Genomic DNA, 16,564 nt, shown 5'->3' with positions numbered 1-16,564 from the left:
AAATCAATGGGCTTCATTTCCTGTTTGCCAATCTGTAAATAAGGGTGTTATGCACAGCAGTCACGGCAGGCAAAGCTGTCACGGAAGCACGTGCCAGTGCTTCTGTTTGCCCACTCCCATAGAGTGCGATGGGACTCAAACGGAATTGGGATTAATATCATTACTGGCGCCTGCCTTCCCGGCAGCTGGATTTGTAATAGACCGGTGGCACCAGGAAGTCAGCCGCCGGTAATTTTTGACGGGTCCAGCGGCAACCCGCTGGTAGCACCCGTAATGAGACCCAATGTCTTTCCTACTTAATGCTTGCACTACTTGGCACTACAGCCATACACTTTACAACTAACAAAAGCTTTCGAACACCATAGACCTATGTTAACTGCAAATAAGTCACAACCTAACTCAATGATGCTAGCTAAGAAACCCTTGAAGTGACACAGGCCCAAACTCTAAATATAATTACCATACCCTTTTGCTGGATAGTACTCTCTAAAAATATGTCAACACTAAGTTTAATTCACACGTTGACAGTATGCTAAAGAAATGTCAAAGTTCCTGGCACTAAAAGGGTCAGCTGACCCTGCTAATGGAATTTACAGAGCCTGTACCTCTTTTGGTATTAGCTTACTTGATTGTGGACCAATTGACCTTTTCCGAATTGACCACATTTTTTGGTTCGTATTCTTTAGGAATTTCGGTCAATTTTCATTAATTATACATGTGGGTTGGGCTAAGGGAATAGGTTAAGGTGGGGGAAGTGGGGATGGTGGCGGGTCTCCCCCCACATTTTCGAACAAAAAACGTACAAATAAACTTCGGTCAAATGCGAAAAGGTCAATTGTTTTGGAACAAATAGACCTAAACCCCCCTTTTCATGTTTTGGATGTTGTACCTGCATACATACACCCCCCTTAGTAAATTCATTAACTAATCTGCTTATTTCTGCTTGTCAATATCTGTCTCGGGGGCCCACCTCTTGTTTACATGATGCAAACTTTCTCCAGACATAGCATATTCCTCTAGAGTACACGTCAAGAAGCAGCAGCCACCATTCCATTATGCATCTACCCATTCTCTGTATAATTCTATAGTTCAGGTAAGGGATAGGAAAGTGTTTCTGGGGGACCAATCAGATGTTCTAGCCTCACCTTTCGATGCTCAATATATCCTTCCCAGTTTTCAGTCTGTGAATGCACTGTTTCATAAAGGGAGTGGCTTCACCTACTTTACAGGTTAGGGACATCATAGTCATTGCTCTGGACAACTTCATTGTGCAACAGCGTACTATCAGTTGACAGGACGGGACTCATGCGAATATTGATGATAGCCAATCTTGCTCCACCATGTCAAGCAGATCAGAGCGCTTGCGTGTATCTGTATGAGAGGTCCGTGAGTAGAGGTTGCCATGTTGTAATCCACAACTCTCGAATGGTGTAGGCAATGCCTGAAAACCCACCCTACCTCTGGCAAATGATTGTGTGGCACTCAGACACAGAAAGCAGGGAAAATCTTCCTGCACCATGAAAAGGTGCCCCTGAATTAACGTGGTGCAGAAACAGTGCCAGGTACTGAACAGGGGCACCAAGATGGTTAGAGATAACAGGCCTAAATGCAGAGACAATCAACAAGGGAAGATGAGAGCTGGAAAGAGTACCACAAAAGGTAAGGGCAATGAAAAGGAGGATCTTGGCAGAAAGCAGGTCTAAGGGAAATACCGAAGAGTAGATGTACAGAGAAAAGACCAGGAGCAGAAAGGACAGTTGACAACAATAGAGTTGAGACACACTGAGGCACTGTTTCACTTCCCTTTTATACCTCAGTGCGACCCTTCTCAAGCTCACATGCAGGGCTGTCATAACTTAGCAACTTCCCCGGTGCCGTGGAAGGATGATGGCAGTTCCCTTCTGCCATGGGGAACCTGCGACCAGTTTTCTAGCATCAACGCCACAGGCCTCGGATGCAAATGGCAAAGCACCCTGTCTGTGTGGGAAGCACCAGTGCACATACAACCGCCAGTCTCCCGGTCTGCAATCGTGGGACCGGAGACATGCCAATGCGTGACACTCTGCCCCCTTCCTGGGGAAAACGGGGCACCAGGCTTCCAAGGGATGCACAGGTAGAACAATCGAACCAAGCGGGGGACATGCACTTGCAGGGCAGGTTCCCAAGAACGATCACAAGGTGCATAGCCTTTCCAATTCACCAAGTACTGTAGGCGGCCTCTGGATATGCAGGAATCACAAATGGCCTCAACCTCATATTCAAGGTTCCCATCTATCAAGAAGGGAGCAGGACGTTGGCAAGGGCAATGAAAGGAGTCCTACAGAAAATGATTGAGGAGAGACACATGGAACACTGGGTGAATGCACCAAGTGGAAGGGAGAACAAGACGAAACACCACTAGAGAGATCTTCTGAGCAATGGTGAACGGTCCAATGAAAGACAGAGTAAATTTCTGGGGGCAGTTGTGCAAAGGTAAATTGTGAGTACTAAACCAAACTCTGCCCCCAATCGAGTATGATGGTGCTGGTGTCCTGCGCCGATTAGCAAAACATTCCTGATGAGCCTTTGTTAGCTCTATAGTGTTGGAGACAGTCTTAGAGCATCTTGTAGCCTTTTGATTATGTCATCAATGGTTGGCATAGTAGTAGCAGGGATAGAAGACATAGGCAGTTTGGAGTGAAATCCTGAAGAACAAAAGAAGGGACTACATCGCATGGCAGTGTGATAGGCATTCTTATAAGCCACCTCAGCCATGTCTAAAACAGTAGCCCAGTCATATTGTACAGCATTGGTATAACAACATAAATAGGCCTCTAGCGTTTGGTTGGTCCATTCCATCTGCCCATTGGACTGTGGGTGGTATCCGGAACTCAAGACTTTTTGTATTCCAAGAGCATGACAAACAGCGGATCAAAGACGTCAGGCAAACTGCTTCCCCGATCAGATATATTCTTTTCTGGTAGACCGTGCAAACGGTAAATGTTGTGGAGAAAAGACTTTGCAGTCTGGTATGCAGTAGGCAGAGTGGTGAAGTGAACAACATGTGCCATTTTGTTAAAACAGTCCACTACCACCAGAATGCATGTATAGCCCATAGACATGGGAAGGTCCACAATGAAGCCTGTGGCCACCGCATGCCAGCGAAAAGGCGGAATCTTCTTTGGACTATACACGTGCAACCAGTTTACAGTGGGGTACTTTTTGCATGGCACACGTGGGACAAGATGACACATAGGACAACATCTGTTTTCTCATATTGTGCCCCAGAACTGACGAGATATAAGTTCCATCGTTGCTGTTTGACCATGATATCCTGCACTTTTGGACTCGTGAATGCTCTGGAGGAGCATGCTTTGCAGGTCGGTGCTAAGGATGTATAGTGTGTCATGAAAAAACCCCAATCAATCCTGAATACGAAAGTGCAGAGATATCCGCAGTGTAGACATGTGAGGACTAAAGGCGTGTGATGTCTTCACTGTCTCCAAAAGAGACTGAACTGCAAACCAGAAATGCTGAGCAGGCAGGATTGGAGCTATGTCAGCATGTGGTTTCATGTTATTGTCAAATGTATGGGATGCGGCGTACACCTTCACATTCAGAATTCCAGGGATATGTGAAATAGTAAAGGTGTATTGTGAGAAGAACAATTCCCATTGGGCCTGGCGACTGTTGTTACATGACAAGGAATGTTTTATGGTCTGTGCATATTTCCACTGGGAATCTGCCACCAAGGGGGTGATGGCTCCATTCAGTGAAACATGCTAACAGTTCATTTTCTATAATCGTGTAATGATAGTCACTTGGGGTTAATTGCCTGGAATAGTAAGTGATGGCATGATCAAGAGCAGTTTCAGGATTCCATTGGAACAAGACAGAGCCAACAGTCACAGTTTTATTACACAGCATACTCCGGCCAGTGACTCTTTCCCCAACAATGAATGTGGAATACAATAAAACTGTCAAGATACACAACCAAATAGGGAAGAGCGGTCAACACTCTCCCCCGAACCACGGAAGGCGAATGAAGTCAACCCTCCCACCGTGGTTGGCACAGGTGCCTGGTATAGTGAACAGGACACCACGTGGCAGCCAGTGGGGGGAAGAGGGTTAAGAAGAGGTTGTGGACAGGGTGGGGGATATAGGGAAACCGGGAAGAGGTTGAAGGAAACCCTAGCGTGGATAGGTCGAGGGAAGCAACAGGAAAAAACCCTACACTACTAACCCTGCATAAACCCTACACTACTAACCCTGCATAGTTCCTGAACATGACATACTTGTAACTTCCTTGAGAACACCACAGCGCATCTTAATACATGTACCACAATGCACATTGACATAAAACACTACATAAAGCAAGCAGAATGGAACATACACTGGAGAAACTTACTCTCCTCATGAAGGACATAACACATGGCCCAACTTGAGCTAGCACATAGCAATAGTGATCAGCAAGACATGAAAACACATGTACACAGTAGTACTGACTTCGAGTACTTGGTTCCATATACCAGACATAATTTGTACGGTCATTCTTTTATCAGAAAATATATGCCTGTTGACTGAGGATTGGTGTCTGAATGTCCGGGAGAAGGCCTTGCATACCAGGGCGTAGTCCCTAACAGTGTTTGTATAAAATGCAGCTGTAATTCAGACTCAGTACTGGACCAGTAGAGTACATAGCCGCCCCCTCGGCACCTCAACCTTTCAATAACCAAATTTTCGTGGTACAGGGAACTCAGAAACGTGGAGGAAAACTCATGAGGCCCTTATCTGAAGTCCGGGAGGCTCAGAAGCCGTCCCAGACGCTGGATGAAACAGCACTTCACAGCGGCAGCCTTGCTTGCAACTCGAACCGCCTGGTAACTGCCCGCCGCCGTCTCCGTGGAAATTCACTCCGACATGGAGCTCCGCACACACCCAAAATAAGCCACACCTTCCGTATGCCGTGTGGCCTTAATAAACCATTCCTAATCAAACTCAGCTGGCCACACGCGCGCACGGCGGAGAACTACCAGTTTCCACAAGTTCTCATGGGATTTGTAGTATTTGCCCTACTTGTTCAGTTTCTGGCGTCTCTTCAGTCCCGAACAACCCCTAATCCTGACATTACCTCCTCTCTCAGGGCCCTTCCCAAGTCGTGGTTTACCTGGATAACGCCGATGAAATTATTCAATTAACCTTGGGGCATGTATCGGCTCCACTGGTTCCCAAGAACAATCCTCAGGCCCATAGCCATTCCACTGAATCAGGTACAATAGTCATTTACTTCTTCTCTTGACATCCAAAATCTTATTTACTTCATACTCCGTCTGCCCATCCTTTACAATCGCCGGAGGTCTTTTGGTGGTCATTCCCGGAGCTGCGGGTTTAAGTAAAGACACATGGAACACCGGGTGAATGGGTAATGATTTAGGTAAAAGCAATTTCATAGCAGTGGTACATACACACTTAATAATTTCGTATGGCCCAATGAAACGAGGTAAACATTTCCTTGATCCAATCAAAGCTAAGTTTTGTGTGGATAACCACACTCTATCCCCCACTTTAAATTTGGGACCTTCTTGTCTGTGTTTATCTGACTCAAATTTGTATTGTCTTTTTGCTCTTTCCAAATGTTCCCATGCCTTCTGCCTGACCTTCAGAAGCAACTGTTTACGCTCTTGTAATACTGGCATATGTGTTACTTCAGGCAAGTGTTCTGGTATCATGTTTTGTACTTGACCATATAAGCATTCATGGGATGCCATTCCCAACGATGTATGGTACATATTATTGTAAGTGAACTCCGCCAACCACAAAGCCTGTACCCAGGATTCTCTGCCATCTCCCAAGTACCCTCTTAGATATTGCTCCAATGTCTGGTTCACTTGTTCTGTCTGACCATCTGTTTGGGGGTGATAGCTCGTGGAAAGCGCACACTTGATTCCCAGCATCTGGCAGAAGGCACGCCAAAACCTGGATGTGAATTGCGAGCCTCTATCTGAAACAATGCTCTTTGGTAATCCATGCAATCGTACCACATGCTGCAGAAATAATTCTGCCAATCTCCCAGCTCCCGGTATACCCCTACTATATTATTCAAATTCTGTTGTCTAGATAAAGCCTTTACATTCTTACCGCCTGGTCTGAATGTAACTACAAAATCAAACTCATTGAAGTACTGAGACCATCGTAACTGTCTAGGACTAAGGGAATGGGCTGTTTTAAAATACTGTAGATTCTTGTGATCTGTAACTACAACCACTTGATGCTTAGCGCACAGTAAATAATGTCTCCGCTCCAAAAAAGCTAACCGGATAGCTAACAACTCTTTTTCAGTGATGGAGTAATTTTGTTCGCATTCTGACAACTTCTTAGAAAAAACTGCCACAGGGTGAAATATACCCTTCTCATCCTTCTGAGATAGAATCGCTCCTACAGCCACATTACTAGCATCTGTTTCCACCTGAAATGCTCTATCTGTATTGGGGTGTCTTAATACGGGAGCCGTGGTAAAAGCTGTTTTTTTTTTTTTAAATTGTCTTTATTATTTTCAAAAAACAACAATTAAGTAACATAACTTCAACATCCCCCCCTCAACTCCCCCCCTCCCTCCCTGGGGACACGTGTGCTTTAGTACAGGGATTACATTATGCATTAAAGATATCTGAGATCTTGATGTTGTGCGGGCACCACTGTTCCACTGGTCTGATTGGAGATACTCCAGGACTCTTTGCAAACCTGTCTCTAGTTCCCTGGATTGTGTGTGTGATTTTTCCATCGCCATCTGGGCCCAGACCCTTTGGAGCCATGCGAAAATCAGCGGGGTGTCTTTTTTTTTCCAACTATGGGCAATTGTTGTCCATGCCGCTATAAGGAGGCCCATAAGACTTCTCCATTGTAATTTATTATATCTTCTTGCCATGTCGTCTCTTATTCCACACAACCAGACACCCTCTCCTAATTGCCCCACATCTGGAAATATTTTGCCCATTTCTCCCTTAACTTCTTCCCAGAAAGGCCTAATTCCTTTGCAAGTCCACCAGATGTGTTTCCAGGTTCCCACCTCTCCGCATTCCCTCCAGCATAAGCTTGATGTTTTCGGGAACATAGTGTGGAGTCTCTCTGGGGTGTAGTGCCACTGTGTTACTATTTTTATCCACATTTCTCTTGTTTGAGCAGATCTGGTCATTTTTGGAATTAGAGTCCAGAGGTCTTCCCATTGTTTCCTTGTTGGTTCCCACCCCAGAGTGCTGTTCCATTTAATCATATATGACCACTTAATTTCTTCATCCTGTGTATTTATAAAGGAATATAAAGTAGAAACCCATTTCTTTGCCCCTGAGCTCGTCGTAACATATTTCTCAAATGGGGTGAGAGTTCTCGTTGCTGCCTTCGTTATATCCGGGGATCTCAACAAATGTTTGAGTTGTTTGTGTCTGTATTTCTCCCGAGTGGAGCGTGCTGCGAGTGGGAGGCAGGCTTCATATGACCTAATTTCATTGTTGATGAACATTTCCCCAATTTTCGTTATTCCTTCCTCCTCCCAGCTATCGTATGCCCCCTGCTCATCCCCGGTGGGAACTGCGGGTTTCTACAAATGGGGGTGAAAGGGCCTAGCGTGGTGGTCATTATGCCCCTTCGAGTTTGTGAGTCCCACGCTTCCATCGTTGTTTTCATTATTTCGCTTATCCCTATGTTGGGGTGTCTGTGCTGTTTCTGTTTCCATAGTAGTTCCACTAATGGGGTTCTTGCCACTGCTCTGTCCTGTGCTGCCCAAATCGGTTGTGGATCATCGCCTAGCCACTCCCGTAGGACCTTTAACTGTGCCGCTTGATAGTATTTCTGGAAGTGGGGGAGCGCCAGGCCCCCCTCCCTGGTTGATGTGGACATGACCGCTCTAGCCATTCTTGGCATTTTCCCCTTCCACACAAAGGCTGATATTACCCGGGACAGTGTTTTAAAGAATAATCTGGGTACCCCTATTGGGAGGGCCTGGAAATAATAGAGAAGTTTTGGTAAGATGGTCATCTTTACCGCTTGGATCCTGCCCCACCACGAAATCAGCAAAGGGTTCCATCTCTCCATATCCCTACGAATGCTCGTGAGGAGCTGCGGGAAGTTTTTACCATAGAGCTGTTCCACCCTGTGTGTAAGTGTAATTCCCAGATATTTGATGCCATCCTCTGCTATCTTGAGATTTAGTGCCTTAGCTTCTTTGACAATCTACCCCCTGTCTCCCGCCAAAATTAGAATTTCCGATTTATTTCTATTCATTTTTAAGCCTGAGATGGTCCCAAATGCTTCTAGCTCCCCCACTGCTGCCGCCAATGTTCGGCCCGGTTCTTCTAATGCAAGCAGCATATCGTCTGCATATGCGGTTACCTTGTGTTGTATGCCTGCCATGTTTATCCCTTTAATATGTGTAGCTTCTCTTAATTTCAGAAGTAGGGGTTCTAAAAAGATAGCGTATAACAACGGGGAGAGTGGGCATCCCTGCTTTGTTCCACGGGCCATGTTTACCGTTTCCGTTACCTCCCCATTAACGGCCACTCTGCAAGTTGGGGCGATATAGTTCGCTCTTATTCTTGCAATGAAGTTCTCCCTAAAACCCATGGAGTGGAGTGTCTTAAAGAGCATGGACCACTCCACCCGATCAAAGGCTTTTTCCGCATCTACTGCGAGTAGGATAGCCGGGGTCTGCTTTATACCAATTTTTTCAACCAAATGAATTATCCTTCTCAGATTGTCGTGAGTTTGTCTTCCTGGGATAAAGCCCGACTGGTCCAGATGTATTAGTTTGGGGAGTAGAGGGGAGAGCCTGGTGGCTAGAATTTTCGTGTAGATTTTTGCATCAATGTTTATTAGGGAGATAGGTCTATATGAAGCCGGATATATAGGGTCCTTCCCTGGTTTGTGAAATACTAGGACCTTCGCCTCGTTCATTGTGGGGGTCACTGTGCCACTATCTTTAAATGAGTTTAGGAGCTTGGTCAGGACTGGAATCAGGAGATTCGCATATTTTTTATAAAAGGGGGCCGTGAAGTCATCCGGGCCTGGGGCTTTATTCATTGGGAGGTTATTTATTGCTTTTTTGACTTCCTCTTCTTTAATAGGTTCCTCCAGGGTCTGCCTGTCTGCTTCTGAGATTTGTGGGAAGGTGAGGGATTTCAGATATGTGTCCTGTGCATCTGCCTGTGGGTGGTCAGTGGAATAGAGATCCTGATAGTATTCTCTGAACACTTCCCCTATGTCTTGTGTGCGCGTGTGAAGTTCCCCTGTCGTGGCTGTGATGCTTTTGATCGTGGTGTCTTTCTGTTTTGCGCGGAGTTGTCTCGCTAGCAACCTATCTGCTTTGTTTGCTTTTATGTAGTACCTTTGTTTTAGGTAGAGTAGGCTCCTTTCCGCACCTTTTGTGCGTAGCATCTCAAGTTGACCTTGGGTATGTCTAAGCGTCTTCTTCAGGTCTCTAGAGGGGTGTGCCACGATTTTCCCTTGTAGTTCTGTTATTGATCTTTCCAGTTCCTTTTCCCACATAGCCCTCTGCTTCTCCTTTGTGTTTTTCAGTGCCATTATCTTCCCGCGGATCACCGCTTTAAACGCCTCCCAGACCGTACTCATAGAGACCTCCCCCGTGTCATTCTGAGTGAAATATTCTTCAATCATTTCCCTTATGGACTCCCCCGAAACCGGATCCCGGATAATGTCCTCCGGTAACCTCCATTTCCACAGCCCTTGAGGCTTCCCCGGGAGTTTTACCTCAAGCCACAGGGGTGCATGGTCTGAAAGTGCAATTGCCCCCTTTTCCAGCCCCTGGATCTTGCCCATAAGCCCAACTGAAACCCAAAAATAGTCAATTCTTGACATAGTGTTATGTACATGTGAAAAGAATGTAAACCCTCTTTGCTCCCCCTTCAATTCCCTCCACACATCATTCAGGGCAAGTTGGTCCATCTGTTGTTTGAGGCGTTTCGACGGTGCCCCGTGACCGTGTGCACAACCCGTGCTCCTGTCCAATTGTGGGTCCCATGCTATATTCAGGTCGCCCCCCAGAATCACCTCCCCCCTTGCGAAGGATTCAAGTTTTTCCAGGGTGTCTCTCAAAAAACCATCTTGTCCCACATTGGGCGCATATACTGACGCAAGAGTGAGCCACTGCCCCTCCAATACCACGTTAGCAAAGACAAACCTTCCCTCCTTATCTGCCATGGTGTCCTCCAGTTTAGCGTCCCTTCCTTCCCTCCCTGCTATAAGGACCCCCGATCTTTTTTCAGTCGTGTTGGCCTCGGCCCAGATTTTATATCCCCTTATACGGATTTTCTGTTTGTCCTTTGTTCTTATGTGGGTTTCCTGTAGGAGCAGGAGGTCCGCCCCTTCCCTTTTGATGATTTTCTCCAACTTTACCCTTTTCGTGGGGTGGTTCATCCCCCTTATGTTATAAGATACTATGCAGATTTTCCCCATTCAATTAGGCATATGTTCATTGTGCTTGGCTTCCCTATCTTTGCCACTATGCTGATTTTGTGTCCCCCTTCTCCTTGTCCCTTTCCCCTGAACTCCCCCCCCAACAGATAACCATAAACCAAACAATATGCCCCCGAGCAGGGCAAGGGTCCCTAGTGTAGCGAGGGCGTTGCGCCCAGTGCTCCCTGCCCTTCAACCTCTCGGGGAAAGTTTTGGTGGGGGATCCTAAACCCCACATTACCGATTGTTCTTACCGGATTCCAAGCATGGTGGCCCGTCCCGGGCCGCCGACTCTGCCTCTTATGTAGCGGTCCTTATTCTCACCTTCCCCCTCGCTGTTGTCTTCCGTGGGTGCCTCAAGGCTGTCCCCGGCATTCCTCTTCTCTGTCTCCGATCACAACATTTTCCTAAGGCCTTCTCTTCCCGTGTTTGGCCTTTTTTGTTTGATCGTTTCCCATCCTTTAGGTCTTCTCCTTTGCTCCCCGCTGGACCTTGCTTGTTCCGCTTCCTCCCCCTCGTCCTGGAGCCCCATTATGTTGAAGCCCTCTTCCCAGGAGGTTACTCTTCGCTGTTTCCCCTCCCAAGTGAAGATCAGCCCAAATGGGAAGGTCCACTTGTACCGGATTTCCTTTGCCACCAGAGCCTTGACGAGTGGGGCCATCGCTCTTCTTTTTTGCAGTGTAATCGGGGCCAGGTCCTGGTAAAGTAGAATTTCTTGTCCATTCATCCTGATGTGATCCATTTCTCTGGCCTTCCTCAGTATCTGCTCTTTTTGTGGGTATGAGGATAGTGCCACCAAGACGTCTCGTGGTCTTTCCCCCGGTGCTCCGGATCTTTTTGGTCCTACCCTGTGGACCCTGTCCACTCCGATTATATCTGTATCCGGGGCATCCAGAATGTCTCTAAACACCTCTGTCACCGCATTCTTTAGATCTTTGTCCAGCACTGATTCTGCTATATTTTTGATGCGGATGTTGGGTCGCCTGGAGTGATTCTCCAAGTCTTCGCATTGTATCTCCAGGTTATGGGTAAGTCTCACCAGGTGTTCTTGGGTTTCGCTTACCTGCTGCGTTTCCTCTTCCACTCCCTGGACCGTTCTCTCCAATATGTCTGTTCTCTCCTCCAATTTCGCCACATCCACCCTGAGGTCCTGAACTGCCTGTTTCATGTCGTTTTTCATCGTAGTGAATTGTTCCTGAACTGTCGACATGAATTTTTCTTGCAGATCCTGGAACCATGCTTGCATGTCATCCTTTGAGGGTGGGTGGTGTGGGTTCGTCCGCGACATGGCTTCGCCTTGTTGATTGTCCTGCGGCTTCCCTTTAGCTTGTGGCGTTGAGTCCGTTGACCATAATTGTAAAATGTTAGCTTCTTGCCTTGCGGACTGTGGGGTCTGTTGGGAGGCAATGTTCTTGTTTTTTGCCCTTGACATGTTCCGTTAGCTTGCCTGGGCAGGCTTGGGCTCCTGAATTGCCCTTGCTATCTGTAATATGTTCCCTCTGAGGCCCTCACTCCGCTGTGCTGCTGGTGGTTCTCGATCTCTCCCGCCGGTGGAATTAGCGTCTGGTGGGGCCTGCCTGGATAGGCCCTACCCCCATGTGTGTTACTCCCTTCGTTCCCGTCACGACAGCAAGGGTCTCCATCCAGGTCTCACAGATTTGGTTGGGTCTCTCTCCTCCCTGTTGGTATGTCCCCCCAGTCTCTGGGCCTTATCCACTTTATTAGCGCCTTTCTTACTGCCGCCGGGTTCGTACCTCCAGGCCCCTCCGCGGGGCACCGATTCTGCTACTCCACACTCTTTGGGCGCCGTATCCCTTGTGCCGCCTCGCGTATTGTTAGGGGGCCCGCGCTCCGAGTGTCCGGTGCCAGGTGTCTTCTATGGGGGGATAGTGTTCCCCTATGCTCTTCTGCGGGTTACCGGCTCGATGCCCCCTGCTTTACGAGGCTGTTGGTCTCCGGCTGGCACCGAGGAGTTCCCGGGCCTCAATCCCTCAGGCGCTGCGTTCGCCTCCGGGGAGATTCCCCGCCTGCGTTCCCTTCTCCGGCCTCTTCTGTGCCGAGTGTGCACTTCCCCTGCTGGATGTGGATGCCTCCACATATGCCGGTTGCGTGCCCGGTACCTGGTGGCTCCCCCGGGGATGGGGGAGGGGCCGATGCGCCCGCTCCGCGGTCCTCTGCATCCACCTCTTTTGTTTCTGTCCCCAGTGGGGGAGAGCCCCGGCTGCCCGCCTGGGGGAGGGTGCCCGTCCCTGCCGCAGCGCCTCCTCCTTCTCCTCGCTTGCGTGTGCGGCGAGGCCACGGCTCGTTGCCAATGTTGATGCCGGCTCTGCTGGCGCGGTTTCCCGATGGGGGATGGGCGATCGCCGTCGTCGTCGGTTCCCCGGCTTCCCCTGCTCCGTTTCTGCCCAGATTTCGTGTCGGAGGCTTCAGGGGGTGAGGGGTGGGTTGATCCGCTCGGTGGATTTCCACGTTCCGCTGCTTAGAGGTGCTTATTTTGGTGGCCCGGGGAGAGCCCGGTTTAGACGCGGCTCAGCACCCCGGCGGCCATCTTGGAATCCCTAAAAGCTGTTTTTAAGTGCTGAAAAGCTCCCTCTGCCTTCTCAGTCCATTTAAACTGCACTGCTTTTTTCAATAGTTGTGTAATAGGAGTGACAATATTGGAGAAATTGCTAATAAAGCACCTATAAAAATTGGCAAACCCTAAATAGGATTGTATGTCTTTTATGCACTGTGGTGAGGGCCAATCAGCAACCGCCTGAACTTTTTTAGGATCCATTACTATTCCGGTGTTGGTCAGCATGAACCCCAAAAACTCCACTTGTCGCACATGAAAAGCACATTTCTCAATTTTCACACACAATTGGTAGTCCTGTAACCTCTTCAAAACTGCCCTTACATGAGTTACATGCTGCTCTGGAGATTCTGAATAAATTAAAATGTCATCAATGTACACAATAACAAAAATATCAACAAACTCATGCAATACCTCTTGCATGAAAAACTGAAAAGCTGCGGAAGCATTACATAACCCAAACGGCATCACAAGGTATTCAAATAGTCCAAACTTAGTTCTGAATGCCATCTTCCATTCATCACCCTCTTTTACTCGTATTAGGTGATAAGCTCCCCTCAAATCCAATTTGGAATACATTTTTGCATTTTTTACCTGATCTAACAACACAGAAATTAGAGGCAAGGGAAATCTGTTCTTAATGGTTACTTTGTTTAACGCCCGATAATCAATACAAGTACGTAAAGTACCTTCCTTTTTGGGAGCAAAAAATAACGGGGAAGAAACAGGCAAAGTAGAATGTCTTAAGAATCCTTTAGCCAACATCTTGTCTAGATATTCTAGTAGATGCTCATTTTCCTTTTCTGTGAGGGCATAAATCTTACTGCAGGGTAATTTTGCTCCTTCCTCCAGATCGATAACACAGTCATATGTCCTATGAGGGGGTAACTGTTATGCTATTCTTTTGTCGAACACCTTCTCAAACTCCCGGTAAGGTGCAGGAACACCTTCCCCCACAGTTCCCACTACCTGAGTTCCTATATCCTTCTCAATTAACAATGCTGCAGGACCCGCTTCCGATAGTATATGTTCCTGACATCTTGATCCATCAAAAGCCACTGTCTGTTGTTCCCAATCAATTTGGGGATTGTGTAATCTCAACCATGGTATTCCCAACATCAATCCAAACTGGGGTGCAGCTATTAAGTCAAAAGTAATTTCCTCCTGATGACCCCCCGCACAGATCATTTCCAGTGTCTCTGTCTGTTTTCGTATGGGCCCCGATATTAGCGGAGAGCCATCTACTGACTGGACTCCTTCAGCTTGTTTCTTGTCCACCAATGGTAAACCTAACTGCTTGGCCAATGAAATGTCTACAAAATTACCTGTAGCCCCCAAATCCACCATAGCCATGACTTCTTGTTTAGTTAAGGCAAAACAAAGTGTCACCAAAATATATAAGTGGGAAGTTATACCCCCCACCGTATTGGCAATCCAATTGGGGAATCTCACATCAAAAGGGCCTGACACCTGTGTTCCCCCTACGGCCGGCCCGCCTCTTTTCCCGCCTCCTTGGGATTCTTCTCATCACTCTTCTGAGGAGTATTGGGGCAAGTATGTATAAAATGCCCAGCCTGTCCACAATACAAACATAACTTGTTGGCCTTCCGCAATTCTCTCTCTCCCGCTGACAAAGGACCTCTTACACTCCCAATTTGCATTGGTTCCACCTCACTTGTCCTTCCTCCTCTACTCCTGTCCAAGCGCACAAAAGGTGCTGCTTCTGGTCTCTTCTTATCACCCTTTCGCTCATTCATACGATGGTCTAATCTTAATGCTAAATCTATCATGGCCGTACATGTTCTGGGTTGCGGTTCCACTTGAGCAATTGCTTCTTTAAGTTCCTCCCGCAGTCCCTGATAGAATAACACTGTTTGTTTAGCCACTGGCCATTCCGTCTCTATTATAAATCTATTAAATTGGGTTACATATGTTACCAAATCCCTTGTTCCTTGTTTTAGACCCAGCAATTCCTTATCCTGTGCTAAAGACACTTCTCGCCGATCAAATAGCCTCACAAACTCTGCTAAAAACCCATCCCAGTTATATAACAGAGGATCTTCTTTCTGCACCAATGGCATTGCCCATGCCGCTGCGTCTCCTGTCAAGTATGAAATTACAAAAGCTGTCCTAGCTTGAATTGTCTCAAATGCAGCAGGTTTGCATAAAAAATGTAACCTGCATTGTGTAATGAACATCATGTATTTTCGAGGATCCCCTGAAAACCTTTCTAGCGCAGCCAGTGGTACATTGCTAGGGGGTTGTACTATGACTGTAGGGTTTTAACTAGAAGAGGCACCCATACTGCTAGGGCTAGCCCCTTCTAACGGCGTTCTCTGCGCTACCAAACTTTGTACTTGTTGTTTTAGATTATCAGATTCTTGTCTGGCCTGAACTAATTCCATTTGAATATCCTGCAATGCCTTTAGCACATCAGCCAAAGGCGGAGGAGTCGCTTCCATTTGGCTTGGGTGGTTGTATGTATCCCAATTTGGGGGTGGCTTATTATGTCAAGATACACAACCAAATAGGGAAGAGCGGTCGACACTCTCCCCCGAACCACAGAAGCCGAATGAAGTCGACCCTCCCAGCGTGGTTCGCACAGGTGCCTGGTATAGTGAACAGGACACCACATGGCAGCCTGTGGGGGGAAGAGGGTTAGGAAAAGGTTGTGGTCAGGGTGGGGGACATAGGGAAACCGGGAAGAGGTTGAAGGAAACCCTAGTGTGGATAGGTCGAGGGAAGCAACAGGAAAAAACCCTACACTACTAACCCTGCATAAACCCTACAGTACTAACCCTGCATAGTTCCTGAACATGACATACTTGTAACTTCCTTGAGAACACCACAGCACATCTTAATACATGTACCACAATGCACATTGACATAAAACACTACATAAAGCAAGCAGGATAGAACATACCCTGAAGAAACTTACTCTCCTCATGAAGGACATAACACATGGCCCAACTTGGGCTAGCACATAGCAATAGTGATCAGCAAGACATGAAAACACATGTACACAGTAGTACTGACTTCGAGTACTTGGTTCCATATACCAGACATAATTTGTATGGTCATTCTTTTATCAGAAAATATATGCCTGTTGACTGAGGATTGGTGTCTGAATGTCCTGGAGAAAGCCTTGCATACCAGGGCGTAGTCTCTAACAATGTTCGTATACAATGCAGCTGTAATTCAGACTCAGTACTGGACCAGTAGAGTACATAGCCGCTCCCTCCGCACCCCAACCTTTCAATAACCAAATTTTCGTGGTACAGAGAACTCAAAAACGTGGAGGAAAACTCATGAGGCACTTATCTGAAGTCCGGGAGGCTCAGAAGCCATCCCAGACGCTGGATGAAACAGCACTTCACAGCGGCAGCCTTGCTTGCAACTCGAACCGCCTGGTAACCGCCCGCCGCCGTCTCCGTGGAAATTCACTCTGACGTGGAGTTCCGCACACACCCAAAATAAGCCACACCTGCCGTACGCCGTGTGGCCTTAATAAACCGTTCCTAATCAAACTCAGCTGGCCACATGCGCGCA

This window comes from Ambystoma mexicanum, chromosome 10 (genome assembly GCF_040938575.1).
Source record: "Ambystoma mexicanum isolate Mex_15411 chromosome 10, UKY_AmexF1_1, whole genome shotgun sequence".
NCBI classification, from domain to species: domain Eukaryota; kingdom Metazoa; phylum Chordata; class Amphibia; order Caudata; family Ambystomatidae; genus Ambystoma; species Ambystoma mexicanum.
This window is presented reverse-complemented; position numbering follows the sequence as displayed.